This window comes from Capra hircus, chromosome 2 (assembly GCF_001704415.2).
Source record: "Capra hircus breed San Clemente chromosome 2, ASM170441v1, whole genome shotgun sequence".
NCBI lineage: Eukaryota > Metazoa > Chordata > Mammalia > Artiodactyla > Bovidae > Capra > Capra hircus.
The window spans coordinates 96,312,007-96,333,028 of record NC_030809.1 but is presented as its reverse complement, the minus strand read 5'-3'; the positions used below and the strand labels follow the sequence as shown (position 1 = coordinate 96,333,028).

At 39.9% G+C, this 21,022-nt stretch overlaps 2 non-coding genes across 2 annotated transcripts; one reads left to right on the top strand and one right to left on the bottom strand.

Annotated features, from left to right (window-relative positions):
• TRNAG-GCC lies at nt 17,632-17,702 on the top strand. The gene has a single exon. It is a non-coding gene; the product is annotated as a tRNA-Gly (tRNA).
• On the bottom strand, nt 17,990-18,061 carry TRNAA-CGC. Its single transcript has one exon. It is a non-coding gene; the product is annotated as a tRNA-Ala (tRNA).

Below are 21,022 nucleotides of genomic sequence, written 5' to 3'. Positions count from 1 at the left end.
AAAAGCTTCAAAGTTTGCTAAACTTTAAAGATGCAAAGAAGTTTGGCTGTCCTTATCTTATAAGTTTATTTTAAATAAGGAAATGTTTGGTTTTAACCAAAGAAGAGAGGCAGACAGACACAATTAACCATAGAGCCATAGACCGCTTATTTACAAGTTTTTGATTAGTACTCAAAAGCATATGTCTCAAGGCATGTTTCACTATAAAACTACTCAGCTAAAATTTCTCTTATGCAAATTCAACCACATTTTGTCTCTTCATACTTGTTCTTGTTGATGATAACGAGAAGGGTGATTTAAAAAAATAAAAGAGGTCAAGAAAAATAGAAAAGCAGAATGGAAGTGGGAGAAATCCAGATGAAATCAGTCAGTGAGAAGGTTTTATATCATTCAGATATATAAACTTAAAGCCAACAGTAACAAGAAGGAAAAAAAGCTTAAAAAAAGAGCTAGCTCTTTTCTCATTAAAGAAACGCTATTTTTCCTGAAACTAAACTTTATAATACTTCATGGGCCATCTGAATAGTCTCTAGAAATTTCTTTGTTGTCACTTTATGGCTCACTGTATTATATTTCTCAAAGTTTTAGTATTTGTGCATGTCCCTCACTATTATACTTCCCTTATTACATTTTTCTTCAATTTACTTTTTTAAAAGTTTAACTTCTTCCTAAGAAATAAATTTCATGAATTATATATTAATATAAACAAATTTAAAAAATTAAATGTCCATATGCACCTAAAACCATTTCATGAACCAAGAGCATCAGCAAATCCTGATGTAGTAGGTCCTCAATAAATATTTGGTAAGTTAAGGAACAATCTTATTATTAAAAGTTTGCTTATGAACTTGAATACATAAACAAGTACAGATTCAAATAGAAAATCATTGCCCATTCATCAGGGTTTTGCTCCAAATCATCAAGTCAATCATAATTTTCATCTTCTGTCATTTGTTTAATTTTATACAACCATTCACAGAGCTTACCTAATTACTGGTATTAATCAAATACTATTTTCTAACTTTTCAGTGTTCCTTTCTATTGATCATTCACCTTGCAAAGAATGAGATCTAAAGGGAAGAAAAGAAAAAGAAAGTGATCCTAAACCAAATTCTGAGTAAAATTGTTTGATTCATCCTTCAGTGAACACCTACAACGCATGAGGCATTGTTCTAGTTTCTGAAAATGGAAAGACAAATAAGACTTAATCCTGAATTCAGATCGCTTAACATTTCATGAGAAAACAAGTCAGTTAAACAGATAAATGTCATTCAGTGCAATAAATGTTACAAGAAAGATATGCAGAGGAGTGAGTGACCAACAGTGCCTGAGGACACCCAAGGTGAGGTTTCAGTGAAGTCAGGTATTAGATAAGCTCCAGTATCTGGCACCATACAAGACACTCACGAATCATTCAGAAAACTCATGAACAGTGAAGGAACAGAGTCAAATGTTGACCACTTGGATAAACACGGGAAAAAAAAAATCAGTCCAGATCTAAGCTGTCCAGTATGCCAGGCAAATTCGTTTCACCTTTAGAATAAAGTAATATAAAATATGTGGAGACTTTGAAATATTCTCATTTAATTTTAAACAATGAATCCTAATACACATAATCCCAATTACATTTAAGTAATATTTTTCATTTTCCAATTTGATTTCAAAACATAAGTTATTTTAACTCTTATACAAGTGAGATTATTGGGAAAGTACAAAATGGAGTAGAAGACCTGTGATCCGATGTCAGCTCTACCAGTTAACTAGTTTCTGTCTTAGTCAACTACAGCCTCTCTGAGCCTGAATGCTTTTCACCTTTGAAAGCACCTAACGTTGAGTTGTAGTTGTAAAATACATTCAGTCTAACTACTGCTAACCATTGTCATTGCTATCATCTGTCCTAGCCTCCATCATGTTTTGCATGGATTATTGAAATAATTTCTTACCTTGACTCCTTGCTATCTTTCTTGCCCCCATTTACCCTATTGTCAACTCAGCAGCCAGACTACTTCTGCTAAGTACTGTTAATTAAGTAAAACCATTCCTCTGCCGAAAACTTTCCAGTGGCGTTCCATATCATTCAGAGTAAAATCCAAATTCCTTGCCTAGCCACCACCTGCCCACCTGTCTCCCTAATCTCATTTTCCATCACTTTCATCCACCTTCATTTCATTCCAACCACAGGAACTCCTTGCTGCTTCCTTAAAAAATCACCTTCCACCTCAGGGACTTTGGAATTTACACTTTCTATTCTCTCTCAAAGAATACCCTTCCCCCTTGACACATCTTCCCTGGAATGTCACTTCCTCAGTGGGACCCGTCCCTGACTACATTATTTACAATTTTAGTCTCTTACCAACATTATGGTTTACCTTCCAGATGGCTCAGCAGGTAAAGAATCTGCCTGCAATGCAGTAGACACAGGAGATGAGGGTTTGATCCCTGAGCCAGGAAGATCCCCTAGAGGAGGAAATGGCAACCCACACCAGTATTCTTGCCTGGAAAATCCCATGGATAGAGGAGCCTGACAGGCTATAATCTAAAGGGTCACAGAGAATCAGACACGACAGAGCACATATACACGAACATTATATAACCCCTTTCCCTGGTCTATTTTCCCCACAGCTCTTACAACTATTTATAGAACTATACACTGTCTTCTTATATTGCATTTTTTTTTTTTTTTTTTAATCTTCCCATTTAGAATGTTAGTGCCAGGAGGGTAGGGATTTTTGTCTCTTTTATTCAAGGATGTATCCTCAGTGACTTGAAGAGGATCTGGCACATGATTTATAAGCTTCAAAAAATACTTCATGAATGACCAATTAATGAAAAGTAAAGACTCTGAATTAGACTTTCTTCTTGTTCTGTTCTTCCACAGTTAAATAGTAGAATGTATGTTCATTATACTGTCTAAAAGACAGAAGAAATAGCAGCATATTAACTCGTCATCATTATATCTAGATAGATATGATGTAATATCTTCATGTTCTTATTTAACAACATATATTAAATACCTATTGATCCTTTCTGGGACTGTCACTGTTATTTAGAATATATATGAAAAGACTGATGGTATCCCTTGTTTTAAAAAATGCAAATGTCATTGAAATTATAATCATTCGAAGAGTAAGTACTCATTAAAGAAATGCTGGTACTAAATAACCTAAGAAAAAGTTTTTAATACATCATCCACTTTTTTTTTCTTTTGGCCATGCTGTGTAGTCTTAGTTGTTTGGCCAGGAATCAAATTTGTGCTCCCTGCATTGGGAGTGCAGAGTCTTAACTGTTGGACAGCCTGGGAAGTCCACTTTGAATGTAAAAGTTAATTTTTTAAAATAAAGTTTACCAATAATATAATGCCAATAAAGCCACAGAAATGTGACAGAGCTACAGAGCTAGAAATTAACTTGAGATAATTTGCTTCATACCCTTTCCATCAAGCATGTGCATATCTAGACTATTTGTGCGTGTGCTAAGTTGCTTCTCCTTTACTTCTGTTTTATTGACTATGACAAAGCCTTTGACTGTGTGGATCACAACAAACTGTGGAAAATTCTTAAAAAGATGGGAATACCAGACCATCTGGCCTGCCTCCTAAGAAATCTGTATGCAGTTCAAGAAGCAACAATTAGAACTGAACATGAGACAACAGACTGGTTCCAAATCGAGAAAGGAGTACATCAAGGCTATATATTGTCACCCTGCTTATTTAACTTATATACAGAGTACATCATGAGAAATGCTGGGCTGGATGAAGCACAAGCTGCAATCAAGATTGTTGGGAGAAATATCAGTAACCTCAGATATGCAGATGACACCACCCTCATGGCAGAAATCAAAGAAGAACTAAATAGCCTCTTGATGAAAGTGAAAGAGGAGAGTGAAAAAGCTGGCTTAAAACTCAACATTCAGAAAACTAAGATCATGGCATCTGGTCCCATCACTTCATGGAAAATAGATGGGGAAACAATGGAAACAGTGGCTGACTTTATTTTCCTGGGCTCCAGACTCACTGGAGATGGTGACTGCAGCCATGAAATTAAAAGACACTTGTTCCTTGGAAGAAAAGCTATGACCAGCCTAGACAGCTTATTAAAAAGGAGAGACATTACTTTGCCAACAAAGGTCCATCTAGTCAAATCTATGGTTTTTCCAGTAGTCATGAATGGATGGGAGAGTTGGACTATAAAGAAAGCTGAGCACTGAAGAACTGACGTTTTTGAACTGTGGTATTGGAGAAGACTCTTGAGAGTCCCTTGGACTGCAAGGAGATCCAACCAGTCCATTCTAAAGAAAATCAGTCCTGAATATTCATTAGAAGGACCAATACTGAAGCTGAAACGCCAATACTTTGGCCACCTGATGCGAAGAACTGACTTATTTAGAAAGACCCTGATGCTAGGAGGGATTGGGGCAGGAGGAGAAGGGAATGACAGAGGATGAGATGGCTGGATGGCATCACTGACTCAATGGACATGAGTTTGAGTAAACTCCGGGAGTTGGTGATGGACAGGGAGGCCTGGCATGCTGCAGTCCATGAGGTCACAAAGAGTTGGACACAACTGAGGGACTGAACTGAACTGAACTAAGTTGTTTCAGTTGTGTCTGACTCCTTGTGACCCTACAGACTGTAGCCCACAAGGCTGCTCTGTCCATGGATATTCACAAGCAAGAATACTGGAGTGGGTTGCCATTTCTTACTCCAAGGAATCTTCCTGACCTAGGGATCAAATGAATCCGTGTCTCCTGAATCAGCAGGCGAGTTCTTTACCACTAGCGCCACCTGGGAAGCCCATCTAGACTATTTAGGATCCAAGTATTCCTTAGGATGGGGCTTCCCAGGTGGTATAGTAATGAAGAATCTGCCTGCCAATGCAGGAGATGCAGGAGACACAGGTTTGATCCCTAGATTGGGAAGATCCTCTGGAGTAAGACATGGCAACTACTCCGGTATTCTTGCCTGGAAAATTCCATGGACAGAGGAGCTTCGTGGTCTACAGCCCATGGGGTTGCAAACAGTTGGACATGACCGAGCACACACGCATTTCTTAGGATACAAACACACTTAGATATATCTATAAGAAGCATTAGAAATACTTTCATATAATAGATCTATTCCATATGTTTTAAGGTGAATGTTTGACCTCACATGTTGACTATCTGTACTTGTGCTTTAGCATTAATTATTACAGAACTGTTGAACTTAACTCAGTCTATATACAATTTGAAGAATTAAAAACACAGGTAAGTAGTACATTATACGTTATTTATGTTTTAGTCTGCTTTAGAATGTCAGTTTTGAAAGCAGTTTCACTTAAAATGTTAAAATGAAAGTAGATTAATGACACAGGTTCTCTATATTTTTTATTACCATTTAAAAATTTGTGACAGCAAGATTGACATCAGGGGTTTCCCAGGAGGTAAAGAACCTGACTGCCAAGGTAGGAAGCACTCATAGGAGGTGAGTGCTTAATCCCGGGGTCGGGAAGATCCCCTGAAAGAAGAAATGGCAACCTGTCCTAGTATGCTTGCCTGGAAAATTCCATGGACAGAGCAGCCCCTGCTTCGTGGGGCCATAAAGAGTTGAACACGACTGAAGGAATAAGCACACACAAGAATGACATCAAGACCCTCTCCTTCAATTATAAGGAAAATCAATATTTGTCTCAAAGTAATCTGTGCATTTGCACCAAAACTTTTAAATTTAACACTGCAAATTATTTAAGTTAAAGTGACTGAATTTTTGAGGCAAACTAAATCCAACTGAATACTTCCTGGTGATTCACTAATTGTGTTAAATAGATAAATCACTTAATCTGCATTCTCCACACTCCCATGGAAGAAAATTCAGGAATTTAGAATTAAAAAACCTTCTGCCTATTTAAAATGGTAGCTTTAATTTTTTAACCTTCACTTTCTACACTATTAAAACAAACAAATATTAGCTATCACGGAATTGTTGCAAAGGAAAATCACTGTGAAAGTGCTTCATGTTATAATTATACTATAAATATAAAAGGTCATGAAGAGTAGTAGTTTTGACATCATCTCTACCAAAAGAGCCAGAAAAAGTATAAGCAAAGATTACGAAATATTGATGAAATAAAAACTGCTTTTTTTTTTGATAACACAGTAGCAGCAAAAATACGTAGTTTTGGTAGTTTCTTCTCTACTACTATGTAGTAGAGTAGTATGTAGTTTCTTCTCTTAGTTTTATATTTACTGGTCCTTATAACTATGTTGCTCATCTTTATACTGATTATAAGGATATTTTATCATTGTTTTAGTTGTTTGGTCGCTCAGCAGTGTCCAACTCTTTGTGACCCCACAAACTGCAGCATGCCAGACTTCCCTGTCCTTCACCATCTCCTGGAGCTTGCTCAAACTCATGTCCATTGAGTCAGTGATGCCATTCAACCATCTCTTCCTCTGTCATCTCCTTCTCCTCCTGCCTTCAGTCTTTCCCAGCATCAGGGTCTTTTCTAACGAGTTCACTCTTTACATCAAGTGGCCAAAGTATTGGAGCCTCAGCTTCAACATCAGTCCTTCCAATGAATATTCAGGGTTGATTTCCTTCAGGACTGGCTGGTTTGATCTCCCTGCTATCCAAGGGACTGACCAGAGTCTTCTCCAGTACCATAGTTTGAAAGCATCAATTCTTTGGTGCTTCTTTATGGTCCAACTCTCACATGGATACACGACTACTGGAAAAACCATACCTATGACTAGACAGACATTTGTTGGCAAAATAATGTCTCTGCTTTTTAATATACTGTGTAGTTTGGTCGTAGCTTTTCTTAGAAGGAACAAGCATCTTTTAATTTCATGGCTGCAGTCACCATCTGCAGTGAGTCTGGAGCCCAAGAAAACAGTCTCTCACTGTTTCCATTGTTACCCCATCTATTTGCCATGAAGTGATGGGACCAATACTATAATCTTCGTTTTTTGAATGTTGAGTATTAAGCCAGCTTTTTCACTCTCCTCTTTCACTTTCATCAAGAAGCTCTTTAGTTCCTCTTCACTTTCTGCCATAAGGGTGGTGTCATCTGAATATCTGAGGTTACTGATATTCCTCCCCACAATCTTGATTCCAGCCTGTGCGTCATCCAGCCTGGTATTTTGCATGATATACACTGCATATAAGTTGAATACGCAAGGTGACAATATAGAGTCTTGATGTACTCCTTTCTCAATTTTGAACAAGTTCATTGTTCCAGGTCTGGTTCTAGCTATCGCTTCTTGACCTGCATACAGGTTTCGCAGGAGGCAGGTAAGGTGCTCTAGTATTCTCATCTCTTTAAGAATTTTTTACAGTTTGTGGTGATCTTGACTTTCATTTCTTCGTATTAATAACTAACATTTATTGATCTAAGACAAGTGTTCAAAACAACTGTCTAAAGGCTGATGGATAAAGCTTACCTCTTTATTACTCAACACTGCTAGGAGAAGCTTCAGGTGTTCTGTTTTAGCAGTGCTCTCAACTGACTTGTGCAAGCAGTTTCACTCAGGCTGGCAAAATGAGCCAGAGGAACTACTTAGTATCTGAGCAGACTTAGTTTTTCTGGTCAGGTATAATATTCCTCAAAACCATGAAGGATTCTGTAGGAAGAATTCCTGTCAGTGATCCAAACATTTGAATGTTAGTTTAACAGTATGTACTAGTTCTGTAATAGGGGATCATTAAGTCAGAATATTATATTTTATAATATATACATTACATCAGAATATTCCAATTATAGTCTGGAATTTTTTACCCTTCTGAGGGACTTCAGGTTTAATGACCCTTAAGATCATAGTGGAAGCTACTTGGTGCTAAAGGAAAAACTGCTAGTAATATCCATTGATGCAATTGTTTAATATATAGAACTTAACTGAAATTTATAGAAATGAAATAGAAAGTAAATCTCTTGTGGGTCTGTTATAGACCAGTTGTCAAGCGTGTAAGTTCTAGGGTCTTCCCTGGTGGCTCAGTGGTGAAGAATTCTGCTGCCAATGCTGGAGACACCGTTCGATCCCTGATCTGGGAAGATCCCACATACAACTAAGCCCATGTGCCACTCTACTGAGTCTGTGCCCTAGAGTTCAGGAGCCACAGCTACTGAGCCCACATGCCACAACTTCTGAAGACCATGCATCCTAGCTCCTGCGCTCCGCAGGAAGAGAAGCCCCCTCAATGAGAAGCCTATATACCACAACTAGACAAAGTCTGTGCACAGCAACGAAGGCCTAGCATAGCCAAAAATAAATTAATTAAAGTTTAATAAAAGATATTCTGGAAGGGAGTCTCTTAGTTATTTATTTTTTTTAAAGAGTGTAAGTTCTAGAGTCATATTTCCAATTCTCCACTTACTTTTTAAAGGATTTTAAGCAGTTACTTAAACCTTAATTTCTTCCATCTGTTAACTAAAAGTGTTCTAGTTTATGTAATTACTTTGCTGTTAGTTCAAGCTGAACAAAGACTAATTTCCTAAAAATACTGCATGCAGTTTTAGTTATTTTCACCTACCCTGTTATTTTTCTTCCACTGCATAAGGTTAGTGTTAGAAGTGTAAAAAAAAAAAAAAAAACACACACACACATTCAAATGGAAATAATTTGTCTGTTAGACATTCAGTTAATTGACCAAATCGAATACTCCTCTCACCAGTGCAATACCCTTTTTGGGTAAACATTGAGTATACACAACAGAGGAAAGGGGAAGAGTGAAGAGGTCTCCAAGTAACTAATAGCAGTATTAACATTTTAAGCATAAACTCAAGATAAGATGGTTCATGAATGTTAAGGAACAAAACAAAGTCAAATGGTACATGACTTTGCAATACAGCCTCTTACAGTAAATGAAGGTAAAGAAAAATAAGGAAAAATGTGTTAATGGTTCTTAGTGTTCAAAGTTAAACCTGTAAGTTTCTATTAAGATACCTTACTCACTTTTACAACTTCTGTGCTGAGATGATTCAATCTTCGATGGAGAAAGTTCAAGGTATTTACAAACAGTTCAAAAAACAGATTTGTCTATTATATTAGGACACACAGAAAATTAAATCTGTACAAAATGCTGAGGAGACACAAAATTAAGATGTTGCTTTGGCCCTATTCTATAGGCCAATGGCATCTAACTTGGGGCCTTAGGGACTTAGATTAACTGAGCCTTCTGAGTACTGACTTAAAGGAGGTAAATGCCCCAAAGAAATACCAGGAGGCAAGGGAGCTGGGAGTCATTTCCAAGAGCGTGTCTGCAGGCCACAGGGACAAGGACACAATAGAATACACATCAAAAAAAAAAAAAAAGCCAGAGGGCTTTCCTGGTGGCTCAGTGGTAAGAATCTGCCTGCCATTGCAGGAGACACAATAGACTCAGGTTCAATCCCTGGATTGGGAAAATCCCCTGGAGAAGGAAATGGCAACCCACTCCACTATTCTTGGCCGGGAAATCTCAAGGACAAAGGAGTCTGGCGGTCTATGGTCCATGGGGTGGTCACAGAAGAGTCCGACACAACTTAGTGACTAAACAACAACAATATATTATATATGTGTGTTTGTTGGATTGTGATGTTTAAAAAGGAAAAACATCTAGAATTTGAGAGCAGAGGCTCTGCGGTGTGTCAGCATTTGCAGGGTTTGTCATAGGATGTGCTAGTTCAAAAACAAGAAATTCAGATCTTTCTGTGAACCTGCTGTACCGAAATTTGTCATGAGTGTGCTCTAGTTTTGAACACAGATGCTTGAAAGATAATTCACTCCCGGTCATAGAGGCTTTCTTGCCCCTATATTTTAAATGTAACCTAGAAGTTACAGTCTGAGCCCTTCTTATCCGTAGATGAGTTGCATAAAGCTGTGTTCCTCCCTATTCCAAACCGAGTATCCCCAACCAGAAACACACTTTTGTTTTCTTTTATATATTAACAGCCTTGATAAAGTGACAGCTGGTTTTAGCTCTTCAGCTGCTTGCTTAGGAGATCATTTCTGCTGCATATAACATATTTTCCTTATGATTTACATCCATTATATGGCCAGATATCTTTGTTTGTTCGAAACTAGAGAGAAGGTTACTTTCCACATGCAATTTTCAGTATCAGTCAGAATATCTGAACACTGACTTTACATACAACATTGCTTTAGGGACTACTGAAACGCAATCTGCAGCAGTGGCCACAGGACTGGAAAAGGTCAGTTTTCATGCAAACAGAAAAACTATATAAAACTTTCTCTGACCAAAAGTATAATGTTAGAGGAAGGTATGAGTACAGTAAAAAATAAAATATTTTTGGTAAATATTTAAGAGGTAAGTTTTGACAGGGACTAGAAAGAGCTCAGAAAAGGTGCTTCTTCAATACAAGGAGCTCAGAAAAGTAAAATACAATTGAGGTTTGTTTATATACAAATAACCTAGAAATCAATCTAAAAGTGAGAAACATTCTAGTAAACAGGGTCCATCAATAGAGGATTGATTACATTACGTTCTCTCTCCCTGTCTCTCTCTCCCAGCCTCCACCACTCCCATGACTGTACTAGAATGGAGGAAAAATTTTACTTCCTACTTTGTATCTTTTTGTGTTGTTTGCATTTTTATAACATATATGCTTTGCTTTTTACTTTTTATGATTTTTTGAGCTGGGGAGAGCTCAGTAGTCTAGAGTCGAGCTACTCATACTTTCTGTTCATGATTATTCTTATCAGACCACACCTCTACATTGTTTTGTTCATGTATTTATTCACTTTTATCCCCATATCCTATTTAATTCCCTTTGCCTCCCCATAAGCCATCACTGCTGCTGCTGCTGCTGCTAAGTCACTTCAGTCGTGTCCAACTCTGTGTGACCCCAGAGACAGCAGCCCACCAGGCTCCCCTGTCCCTGGGATTCTCCAGGCAAGAACACTGGAGTGGGTTGCCATTTCCTTCTCCAATGCATGAAAGTGAAAAGTGAAAGTGAAGTCACTCAGTCATGTCTGACTCTTAGCGACCCCATGGACTGCAGCCTACCAGGCTCCTCCGTCCATGGGATTTTCCAGGCAAGAGCACTGGAGTGGGGTGCCATTGCCTTCTCCATAAACCATCACTATATTGTGCTAAATATACATCTTTTGTTTATATGTGACCTTACAAAAGATGTATCGTTTTGCTTACATTATTTTAAACTCATATAATATTGTCATCTTTGTAGCTTACATTTGTAGTCTGCCAGGCTCCTCTGTCCATGGAATTCTCCAGGCAAGAACACTGGAGTGAGTTGCAATTCCCTTCTCCAGGGGATCTTCCTAACGCAGGGATCGAACCCCAGGTTGGAATCAAAGCCGGGTCTCCCGCATTGCGGGCAGAGCCTCTACCGACTGAGCCATCAGGAAGGCCCCTACATTATTTACTATGTACTATGTTTTTGAGAGCATCCATGTTACTCTGTAATACATCTGACCCAACGCCTTCTACATGCTGCATACAAGCCATGGTGTGTCCCATCACCATCCAAGTGCAAGGCTCTGGGTGACTACACAGGACACACTTCTATGAAGCTGGCCCTGAATCTAGCAAGGTTTAGAAAATGTGGTCACACCTGGGATCCACTGAGGTTGGTGAACAAAAGAGTAATGTAATGAAATCAGTGTTTTCAAAAATATAGACCTCTCTTGGGAGTAATTCTGCAATATGTATGGAAATTTTGAATGCACCTACCCTTTGACTTAGCAGTTGCACCTCTAGAAATTTATTCTGTAACATGTCCTACACATGAGCAAAATGGTATTTGTTCAAGAATATTCACTGCAGTTAATTTCCACTAACAAAAGATCAGAGATAGTCTGTACTCTGTTAATGACCTGGCTGCGGTAATGATGGCTCCTTCGTGTAGTGGACATTTTCATCATCTTCATGCATCTAGCATTACAGCTTCGGTCTTCATTTCCTTGCCTTGACTCAATCCTTAGGAAAATTGGCCTTGGGGCACTATTTGTGATTCTGAGGTGGAATAAATAAAGTTTTAATTCCTAACCAGTAAAAGGCAGTTAAAAATGATAGAACCATTAAAAAGAAAGAAGTATCTTCCCATGTACTTGCAAAGAAATTTTCCTGAGATCAATTTTTCTGAAAAAAAGAAAGGAGAGAAAAGACAATGAGCACAATAGTGTGTATTGTAAGTACCATTTGTGCATAAAAGTAAAATGCTATATGTGTATCTACATAGAATATCTATGGAGGGAAACACAAGAAACGAATGACTGCAGGTTGCCTGTAGGAATGAGAAACTGGGAAACTGATCACAGTGGGGTGAAGACTTAAGTTTTTTTAAAGACTTACTTTTTAATGCATATTCTTATACCTTTTGAAATTTCTTACCATATTCATGGGTTACTTCTAATATATATATATATATATATATATATTTTAAGAAACAAATTGACTTGAGAGGAGGAAGAGAGCCCTAGAGAAAGGAAGAGAAAGCCATTTTCGCCATTAGATAGTAGGTGGCCAAGTGGCACAGGTCAAGAATATATTAATAAATGCTGCTCCCAGAGATGGCTGTCAAAAGAAAAGGATAAAGAATTCCCACCCATGAACCTGAGGACTCGGTATGGATTTGAAATTAATTCAATTATTGAATCAGCAATAAGGGAACAATTTTATTTTCAAATATTAAGGAAATAAGAAACAGAGGGAGGAGGAGAAAGAGGGAGAAAGAAGGCAATGGCACCCCCTCCAGTACTCTTGCCTGGAAAATCCCATGGACAGAGGAGCCTGGAAGGCTGCAGTCCACGGGGTCGCTAAGGGTCGGACACGACTGAGCGACTTCACTTTCACTTTTCACTTTCACTTTTCACTTTCATGCATTGGAGAAGGAAATGGCAATCCACTCCAGTGTTCTTGCCTGGAGAATCCCAGGGACGAGGGAGCCTGGTGGGCTGCTGTCTATGCGGTCGGACACGACTGAAGTGACTTAGCAGCAACAGCATGAAGGATGGCCAAGGAATCCAGGGGTTTCTCAGGTAACCCAAGAAGTGTGCTGATAAGGGTCTGCATGAGGTAGGAGAGAGGGATGGGAGCAAGAATCAGTGCCATTTTAAAAGGGGGGAATCAGATGTGGTGACTGACTGGACATGCTGGAGGACTAGGCTTGAGCATATCGCGAGCAGGAGGATTTGGCAGTGACAGCTTTCTAGGAAAAATTGCTGCATTCTCAACATCTGCATGCATCTGAGAATTACACCTGGATTCTTCATTTCCATGCCTTGATTTTAATCCTTAGGAAAGTAGGCCTTGGGGTACTACTTGTGATTCTAAAATGGAGTAAGTAATGATTTAATTCCCAGCCAGTAAAGGGCAATCCAAATGACTGGCTCCACCATTTCCCCAGGGCTAGTTTGTAACCTGGGACAGAAATAAGCTGTGTGTATTAAATCAATACAATCACTCACAAGTTTAAAAAAAAAAAAAAAAAGTCGTTGCTTTGGTGGCTATGCATCCTATGAACTATTTCTGTTTCTTAATGGTTTGCTTTCTTCAGCTTTAAGCTTGGCCAGATTTCCACAGTGAGCCAGCATCAACCAGGGACTAGGTGCCTTGAGCAAGTGTCCCAAGGTGCCATGATGCAAATTACAAGCTCCTGCCTGCCCCATGGGGCTGTCACAAAGATCAGGTTTCCTAAGAGACATGATTGTGTAACCTTTCACGGCACTCCCTGCTTTCTTCCTCTCGGCCACCCTCACTGGGGCTTGCTCATCAGAGCTTGGGAGCATGGTAGACTAGGGAAAGTGTCAGGGTGTGCCATCTGGTGATTTTTCCATGCTTAACCATACCAAAGGGGAAATCACGGCCTACCACAGCATCTCTGATGTGAAACAGGGTTAATATAGAGCGTATCTCTGGAACAAAATGATAACTATATTTGTCATGATGTGTCACTAACAGCTAGCAAAGGAGGAGGATTCTACCTGCCTGATAAGCCGTGTCTCCAGATTCCAGACACCTCACTTCTGTCTGTCTTTGACCCCTCAATTCCTGCTGCTCCCTAAAATAGACCTTCCCAAGGCTCTGCTCTGAACTCTCTGGGATTGCCTCCATATCTATATTCTTACCTTCCACTCCTGAGCAGCTGAAGCCCAAGTCACCTTGGAGCCTTGATTTCTTCAGATTTGGATGACAGATACCTAGTAAGGTTCTCCTCTGAGTTATCTCAGTCAGTATTTCCAGAAGTGAACACTTGACTCTACTCTTCAGTTCCCATCCTTTCTCCTTCTGACTTCCCTACGCTACACCACTCCTCCCAGTCACTTAAATTACTTGTTCTTCCATAGGTTACTAAGATTGTAGTCTAGATTTCTTTATTCCTTAATCTCTCAGATTCATTTTCCTTCTTCTTCCTGCCTTGCCTCATGCTAGAGACCTCATCCTAATTCAAGAACTCATTGCTTCACTGCTTCCATTGTATTCACTTCCTGGGTGAATTTCCCTACTTGTAGTTTCTCTTACTTCCACTTTTCTGACACATTGTTGCCAGATCAACTCTTCAGATACTCTGATCTTTTATCTACTCAAAAAAATCTTTGGTGGCTTCCCTTGCTACCGAATTAATACCAGTCCAACAAACTAAGGATGGGTCCTTCAAATTTTTCATATGGCTTTTATTGGTGATTCAACCACTGATGATGAATTTCTCTACATTTTCCTTAAAATTTCATATTTGCATCTTATAGCACATTCTAGAGTAAAAAGTTCTCCAAATTTACTGTTTGGGGGTAAAATAGCTTCTCAACGTGTGTTTTTCATTTGCAAGCAAAATAAATACTACTTAAACTGATTTAAAAAATAAAAGGCAACTTATTGCATAAGGACAACTTACTGACTCATATAAATGCAAAATCCAGAATTTGTTCTAGTAAGGCATGACTGTCATACCAGGGTCGGCCTCTCTTCCTCTTTTGTACAAGCAAGATAGCTATAACCAACAATACCAGCTAAACATTCAACCTGCTTGACACCACCCCCGCTCCCCGCCCCAGAAGAAAAAAGTCTCGGCTTACAACTCTAGAAAGAAAGTTCTGGTAAGGATTTGATTTTCCTTGCTATGGTTACATATTGTCTTTAATTAAGCACAATGGTAAGGAAAACATTTGGGTAGACTTATCACTGTGAGAAAAGGAGATGAAGGGCCAAGTTGTCTTACTCAAGTCTCAAGGTATTGGTTCTCTACAGAGTAGAAGACTTGTACCAGAAAGGGTATAAACTGTTGGGAGACACACACACACACACACCCCCTACATGCCCTGGCTGCATGTAACAAAATACCTAATTCAAAGGGGCTTAAACAATAAACAGCCTGATTTATTTTACCTAACCAAAAATCTGAGTGGAGAAAATTTCAGGATGGCACAATGTCTCTTTTTATCTTTCTGCTGGGTCATCCTCTGTCTCCCTGCAAGTCACTAGATGACTGGGGCAGCTCTAAGCATTATACCTCACAAGATGGTGTTACAAGCAGGAAAGAAAGGGCAAAAGAGACACCAGCTTTCCCAGAAGCCCCTAGGAGACCATTCTTTCTGTCACTGGCAGGAACTGTCACAAACCCATCCCAGCTCAATCCTTGGAAAGGGGAATGGAATAACTGGCTTAATGCACACAATTTGTCCCTGGAGCTAGGTAGCCTTTCAGGAAGAAAAAAAGCAAAGTAGTCATTGGTGGGTCACTAATAATGTTTGCCATTAGATCATACTTCTTATTTGATTCCTGCCACCTGTTTAAATTTTTAAATTTGTAGTGTTTCTCAAGAAGTTTTAGATTGCCTTTTTATTTTGAATCATAACATTTCAGAGTTCAGATGAACTTACGTCATCCAGTTAGGGCTTTTCAATGTTTTTTATTCCAGACTTGTAAGCCATCAAACAAATGTAAATAAATGGGAAAGGTTATAAATGAGCTGGTGAAGTGTGGAAGCCAGGTAAAGAAGGTGAGCTCCTCCCATCCCCCTCATGTGCCCCACCCCCACCCCACCCCGCCTGCTGCTGGCTAGTAGCCCTGAGACACTTCTGGAATGCAATTTTAAAACCTCATTTCTCCTCTAGTTCTCTTATTTTAAGGAACTGAGGTCCTACAAAGTAAAATGATTTGCACTTGCTCCCCCATATGTTACTAAGACTGTAGTCTAGATTTCTTTATTCCTTAATCTCTTTGTATCTCTTACATCTTTATAATTCTGTATTGTATTTGCTTCAAATTTTGCTTTGTATGTACCCACTTAAAAAAAAATCCTTAAAAATAAATCTTGATATAGAAGTCTCACCTTACTTCAGCAGTTTGTTATGTTCTTTCTTTAACCCCAGTCTTGATACACAATATTCCTGAGCTACACAGGAAGTATTTCTGGTGTAACTACACAGTGTTTTATTCTGTTGTAGGCAGGCGAGTGGTTAAGCAACAAAATATTAAGCATGATACCACTTGTGTTCCAACCTTGACTCTAACAGCCTCACTTTTTCTCATTTGTTAAGTTGAAGTAATTATAACACCTACTTCACTGGGTTGAATTTCATATGTAATGTACTTACATACCCCAGCACATAGCAACTGCTATGTGTTTACTGTTATTTCTCAGTCATCCTCTTCCCCTCAAATTCTTTTTGGCCTTCAAAGATCCTATAAATTGCTGGGAACTTCCCTCTCAGAGATAAAGGGGCAATAATGCCTAAATCCAGAGTCTTCTATCTTATGTTTAGATTCATTTCCATGAGTGCATTTCCTTCACTTTACTTTCTCCTCCTCATATAACTTCACTGTATGGTTTGCAATTTTGCTTTCCGTGGAAACGAAGGGTAACTCATACTGTGGAGTATAAAAGAGTCCTGGAATCAAGTTTCTCACTATCACAGAAGGGACATCTTACTGATTCTAGGTCACTTGTCAAGAATCACCAACATTCCAAAGATGCCTGCTCACACCTCATAGTTCCAAAATGCTGCTGCTGCTAAGTCGCTTCAGTCGTGTGCGACTCTGTGCGACCCCATAGACGGCAGCACACTAGGCTCCCCCGTCCCTGGGATTCTTCAGGCAAGAACACTGGAGTGGGTTGCCATTTCCTTCTTCAATGCATGAAAGCGAAAATTGAAAGTGAAGTTGCTCAGTAGTGCCGAACTCTTAGCGACCCCATGGACTGCAGCCTACCAGGCTCCTCCATCCATGGGATTTTCCAGGCAAGAGTACTGGAGTGGGTTGCCAATATACTTGGATCTAAGTGCCAGTTCGCCTTCACTGATCCGTCAATCCTACTCCCAACCCCTGACAAATACCCCATGTATTTGCCTGAATTAGATAAGAAAAGTAAAACAGGAGTGGTTGTTTTAAAACATCTAAACATCTGAACACACAACTAAGTAATTGTGTAATTTTGTGTCTACATAGTAATAAAATTTTTATTTGCCTCATTTACCCAGGACGACTTCAGAAGACAGAACCTCCTCTCAAGGTTCAACAGAACTAAGTATAATGAGATTTTGGGATAAATGTTAATTCAATGTTTATAGTTATTTAATTTTAAAACTCCATTGTTTTTTCTGATGTTGAATTAAGGACTTCACACTTTTCTAGCAGAAGACTCATTGCACATTGACAAATCTACTCTAGTAAGATGTGGAAAATAATTTACAGGAAGAGCATTGGTGGTTCAGTGGTAGAATTCTCGCCTGCCACGCGGGAGGCCCGGGTTCGATTCCCGGCCAATGCAACGAGGTATTTTCCTTTTCCCCACACGTCTCAGCTCCTCAAAACGAGTTCATTAGAAAGTTAGGAATGGTCATTTTATGCAAATAAAGATGACGAGCATAATTTCCCGTTTGAGTTTCTCATGGAGCAATTAAAGGCTGATTCCCTGAGGCGCGCCTTATTTTTCGAGACTTTCTTTTATATATTTTTAGGGTGCCTAGAGTACACATGTGAAATGTAATGGGACATACATTTACTATATTATATGGATTTAAGAAAAAAAAAAAAAAAAAAACACCCGTGGCTGTTTGGAGATGCCGGGGATTGAACCCGGGACCTCACACATGCGAAGCGCGCGCTCTACCACTGAGCTACATCCCCCAGCCGAGAGTTCTCTTTCTGTTATAGGTATTCATTCAGGCTAGCGCTAGACCGACAGCTCTGGTTAAGTTTCAAGACTTTATTTTGGTGAGAGCTTCCACGGCATCCTCTTTTCTACCTTTGCCACTTCCTTTAGAAACTGTTTCTGGGATGTACCAAAACTCCATGCAGCCAGCGTTGTGGGATGCAAACCTGACTGGCTCTCGAGCACTCCTGCCGGGCGCCTGGACCCCGAACTGACACCCTACACCCTGCCGGGCGGCGGGGCGGAACGTCCCAGCGCAGAGTGCCAGCCCGAGCCCGACTCCTCCGTCGGCTTACTGCGCAGGCGCTGCAGAACGCGGAGGTGGGGGTGCATCCGGCACTTTGTTGCGGAGAGGAGCCCCCAGTACCCCGTACAACGCAGCAGGCGGGAATCGCCGCGAGCGCTGTCCTGGCGCCAAAGGGGACCTGCTCCTGAAGCAGAGCGGTGGGGACCTTCTGTGCACAGCCGAAAACCTTTCGGATTTACCTGTACAGCCGCCCCTCCCCCACCAAAAGAAACCCACATCTCAGAAAAACATGTTCACGCCAAATCCCCATAAACTGGCTTTGTAGGGCTTACAGCCAACTCTTGTAGGAGAAAATGACTTCACAGCATGCTTTTTATGTGGGGTCCAAACTGAAAGAAAATGACGCCGACACCCTCTTTGTAGCTTAATTTTACATAAATGATAAGGTTGATGGGAGGTACCTTCTCATGATGCACTTTTCTCGCTGGTATTTACACCTTGGACCCATCTGACTGATACGCTGTGATAGAAACACGTAAGGCACTTAACACTACTTCACTGTGTCCTCTGAACTCTTCGTAACCGCTAAGCCTACTCCCAGCCCCAAAGGAAGAAATGTACTCCAGTCGTGTTTCCTTGAAATAACCTCTCTCTGTCTCAAATATGAGTGCTGGGTAATACGTTGAACTAACTTACCTTATAATGAAATGATATGTTTGAGCCTTCCCAGTGCAGTTTAAACTGATACCACCCCAAGGAAGTGAAGGCTGAGTGGGAAAAGCCTCGGGTGCCCTGATGGGAAAGAACAGGGGAGCGATTTTTTGTCGGGGTAGTTGGGCTACCTTCTCTTCCAGATGACCTGTAAGGCTGACCCAAAGGGCACACGGTGAGGGCCTAGAATTTCCACTGTTTTCCGTTGCAGCAGAGCGCCCCTCGTAAATTGAAAAGTCAGCAGGCCAACAGCCAGAGCAGAAAAGCAGAAGTTTCAAAATAACTCTGGGTAAACCACAAGTTTCATAATCAAGTCCTAGAATAAAAATAAGTTACTGTGTTTGCTTACAGTAATTTCAACAAATAATGGCGCAAAATCATAATCAGATTTTGTTTTTAATGAGAACAAGCCAGAACAAGCCACATACTGATTTAATGCAACTTCAATGCAGAATGTCTTTAAAAAAAGATAAAAGCCACGTCACTGAACCGTCATTAAGGAGCCCCGCTCCAAACTGAAACATTTCCAAACCAACCCCTGCTTTCCATCCAGAGTCACTAGAACATGAACCTCTTCAGTTGACTGAGTCAAGAAACAGAGAACCATTTTTCACCAACCAGGGTTTTCACCAGTGCAAATGACAAGTGTAGTATTCAGTTGGTTGTAAAGGAAGCATGTTTGCCTTTGGTGACCGCACCTTGACATCCTCTTTAGGATCCCTTCCTCATATTAAGACATTTCTCCATCATCTGAGGCACTTCCTTTCTGGGACTTCATTCTTAGACAAGAACTTTGTTCTTAAGGTTCAGAGCTAAGCCTCAAGAAGGCTCCTTCTAAACTGTTCACTCCTCCTATTTATTCTACGAGTCCAGGACATAACTTGGTGAATTGGGTAAAGAAAATGAAGTCAAGCTCTAAAGCCAAGAGAGGATGTGAAATCAGTTTACTGGCCTGGCATAACCCAAGAGAAAGATGGCTTTTTCAGCCACTGTAGTGGATGGGAAAGATGAGAGAAATGGCACACTTTAAATTAGGGACTACTTCTTGGATCCCATTTATTCTGTATGCTCTGCTTACAGATGAAGATAGGCTGACCAAGTGTCCAAAATCATGGAGTATTAAAGAGACACTTCTATCTTCCACCTTCCCCACATTTCTCTTGGTGGGGGACAAATTTTCCCCATTCTCAGTCTCTCTGTCACACATCGTGCACACCTCCCCCCCCATTCACAACAGTCGACCTTACACCCCCACTTTGAGGCAGGTGACTTTTATCTCTGGTACGATTTCCATATTTCCTTTCACATTCTTGCTTCAGCTCCTGGCAATCTTTGTCCAGCAGGTATAAAGCATCTTTCCCTCTAAGTTGACAACAAGTTAAGATGCTTGTTCCCAGTCCAAGCAGCAGTTCTTACTCTTATCGGCACATTAGAATTACTTACAAGAGTCTTGGAAAAAATGCTGATACTTGCTCGAGCCCACTTCCAACCAATGAGGTCAGAATTGCTAGGAATGGGTGTAAGCAACAGTACCTTTTTAAACTTTCAAGTTATTCCAAGGTGCAGCTAAGCCCAAGAGCTAGTACTTAAGGTCTGTTTTTTCATGACAACAGATGTCTAGTAATGGTTTTAACTAACCTTACTGTGTTAGTCATTTCACAAGATATACATATATCAAATCATGTCATTCACTTGAATCTAGTACAATATTATATGTTAATTGTATCTCAATAAAACCAGGGAAAAACCCAAGAGATATCTGTCACCAGTCCAGTGATTCTCAAACTTGGCAGCAGATTGAAAGCACCTGGCAGGCTTTTAAAAAACTCTGTTGCTTGAATTCCATTCCTAAATATACTTATTTAATTGGTCCGAGAGTGGTCTGGGCATAGGAATTTTAAAAGGCGATTCTAATATGCAGCCAAGGTAGAGAACCGTAGTGTTCAAGTACATGCTTTCTCAAGATCTTCACCCAATT